The sequence below is a fragment of the Gossypium hirsutum genome, chromosome A03 (assembly GCF_007990345.1).
Source record: "Gossypium hirsutum isolate 1008001.06 chromosome A03, Gossypium_hirsutum_v2.1, whole genome shotgun sequence".
NCBI lineage: Eukaryota > Viridiplantae > Streptophyta > Magnoliopsida > Malvales > Malvaceae > Gossypium > Gossypium hirsutum.
In genome coordinates, this window is record NC_053426.1 from 20,059,054 (window position 1) to 20,062,251 (window position 3,198).

Below are 3,198 nucleotides of genomic sequence, written 5' to 3' on the forward strand. Positions count from 1 at the left end.
ATATGCATTGCATTCCTTTGTCAGTGCTACCGTCTCAAATTCTTCAAGTTTTTGTTTTTCGGACAGGATATATCCTTCATGAATTTGACGTAGTTCGGCATTTGCTCAAGTGCTTCAACCAATGGGATGTTGATATAAAGTTGCTTGAGTACGTCTAGGAAAACTTCTTGAATTGAATCTCCTGCTTCTGCTTTTGAAGTCTTTGAGGGTAGGGTGGTGGTGATTTCTTTACTGGAACTGGTTAATTCATCTTCTGTGGCAATTTTGCATCTAACGGAGTTATTAGTTGATTAGAATTAGCTGGTTCTGAAATTACCTTGTCGGGTTTTGCAAATTCTGGTTCTTGTGAAACTGGAATTTCAACACTCGGTTGAAATTCCTCTAAATCTTGAGCGTCAACTTGTTTCTTTTCAGCTTCGATGGTGTTGGGCTTTACTGTCTTTCCACTCATCAATGTCAATGCTTTGCAATGCTCATTCTCTAGATTCCTTAGATTCTCCGTATTACTAGGTAAAGAACCTTGTAGTCTGTTCCTGAGTTCAGTAGCAAGTTGACCCACTTGATTCTCCAAATTCTTTAGAGTGGCGTCGTTTTTCGCCATGTATGCCTTCAATAAATTCTCTAAGCTGCTAGATGATTCAGCTTGAGCTGGTTTTTGAACTTGTTGGGGAAAACTAGGTGGCTAGGTCAGTCTAGGTTGGGTGTAAGTGTTACTGGTTCCAGCCCCTTGGTTACTCCAGGAAAAATTGGAGTGATTTCGGCACGATGTGTTATAGAAATTAGATTACAGTCCTTGCCTTCCTCGATTTTGGTTCTGGTAACCCATGTAATACACGGGTTCTGGGTTCGATGGAAATTCTTCGAACAAATGTCCTTCTCTACAATAAACACAGGCTATACTTTCAAATTGATTTGGTGGCTGTGTTGTAAAACTATTAGACCCATTAGTAGTAAGATTTTTTAACATTGAGGATATTGATGATACCTGAGATGCTAGTGAAGAAAGAGCATCTACTTCATGTATTCCAGCAACTTGTCTTCCTGATGCTGCTCGATTGGTTGGCCATTGGTAATTGTTGCTCGCAATCCTTTCAATGATTTCATAAGCCTCATTATAAGACTTAGAAATGAAAGCACCATTAGCAGAAGTGTCCACTACCATCCTCGTGTAAGCATTGAGACCATTATAAAATGTCTCAAGTTGGATGCAATGTGGGATTCCATGATGAGGGGACTTCCGTAATAATTCTTTGTACCTTTCCTATGCCTCATACAAGGACTCATCATCCATTTGTTGAAAAGTAGTGATCCCGTTCCTCAACTTAGCATTCTTGCTAGGCGGGAAATACTTCATAAGGAATCTTTCTGCTAACTCTTGCCACATGGAAATTGAGTTTGGTCGCAATGAGTTCAACCAGGCTTGAGCTCTGTCCCTTAGTGAATACGGCAACAGCTTCAATCGTAATGCATCTTCGGGTACTCCGGCTAATTTGAAAGAATTGCTCACCTCCATAAATAGTCTTAAGTGTAGGTGAAGATCTTCGGTAGGTTTAGCTGATGTGAACTCCATTGGACAGCTTCATGTGTAAGCAAAGTATCTTGGATGAATGTGAAGTCTTGGGAGCTCAATAGCTTCTCTAGATTTGACTATGGGATGAATGAAACATTCAAGAAGTATCTCTTGGCCGAATAAACACCTAGGGAAGTCATTTGGGCAGCAAACAATTCATATATTTCACCCACATACATTCGGCCATGCATGGAACTAGTAGGGAGCTTGAATCTGGCTGTACATGAACATGCAATAAATGCCTTCATGATCCAATGCATGTAATTAACCTTCCATGTACTTGAACATAATTCCCTCTAAGCATTGAACCAAGTCGTGCATGAATCTTTTCATTCATTGAACAAACCCATACATACACCTAGCCTTTAATGTATCTCCATATTCAGTCAAACCTACAAAGACATGGACACATTTAATTATATCATTTAATCATAATTTAAATAGCAACTAACAACATAAATAACAACTAACTAATTTCGGACACATTAAATTAAAATTAACTAGCATATTAAATTCAGCTAGCTTAAATAAACAAAAATAATCAATGAACTAATTTGAGCTAAAGAATTCGGCATGAGCTGTAGCAAATTAAGTTAAAACAAATTTAAAACTTAGTTTATTGAAATGGAAAAGAAACGAGCTGGAAAGAAGTTGGATTGAGCTCAAACGAGCTGAAACAAGCTCAAGTGAGCTGATTGGAGCTGAATTGAGCTTGGGGAACTGGGGAGGAGCTGAAGTTGGTTTGCAAAAGAGTGCAATGAGTCTTTAAAGAGTTGTCCATAGCTTCTTCAATGTCAAGGGGCTTGATCTCATCCCAAATGTGAGTCAACAAAGCTGTTAAAGCTTCTTGAAGTCACTTGGTACGAGCTCGAGTCATGGGACCTTTTGGCAGCTCGATAGGATCTTGATTCACACTTGAGGGAGCCCCGGGTGTGCATACATCACCTTGTACTGGTGAATTTAATCGGGCTTGATGCCTAGCAGACTTATTGCAGGTGTATAAAATTAAACTTTGAGTCTAGCAGGCCTTATGCCAGTGTGTGATACAAGCTTAGGCCTAGCAGGTTTTATGCTGGTGAAATACTATAAGTCTATGCCTAAAAGACTTATTGTTGATGTGATAAATGAATACGTTGAACGAGCTAAAACGATCAGGTACGTGATAGATGGACTACCTATTTGAAAACAAGATGAATTGATTTCTTGATATGTGATGAAAAAGAATACATGAATTTGATGTAGTACATGTGCTAATTTGAGAAATAAATTTGATCTTATAATTGTACATGAATGTAATGTTAAACTTTGAGTGATGAATATATGTCTTAAAATATATATATGTATATTCGACTATATAAGTCAACGTGGTTTTGAAATTTGAGAACGTATTGGTGATGTATACTTGTATATTCGGCCAAAGAGAAATTGCCTTATGAAAGTATATGTTATATATGTGTGGAATTAAAAGTTTGAAATAAAGGTGATTAAAAATGCATAAGTTGATTTATTTAATTGAAATGATTAGTAATTGAAATGTTATTATGCATTAATTGCTTAATTTGCTTAAGGCTTAGTAAGCTAAGTTAGCTTACTTTGTGTGTATATATTTGTCTTTGTTTTATAGATTT

At 37.2% G+C, this 3,198-nt stretch overlaps 1 non-coding gene across 1 annotated transcript; it reads left to right on the top strand.

Moving 5' to 3' along the window:
• Positions 1 to 1,217: 1,217 nt before the first annotated feature.
• Positions 1,218 to 1,324, top strand: LOC121225773 (small nucleolar RNA R71). Its single transcript, XR_005923668.1, has one exon. It is a non-coding gene; the product is annotated as a small nucleolar RNA R71 (small nucleolar RNA).
• Positions 1,325 to 3,198: the final 1,874 nt, after the last annotated feature.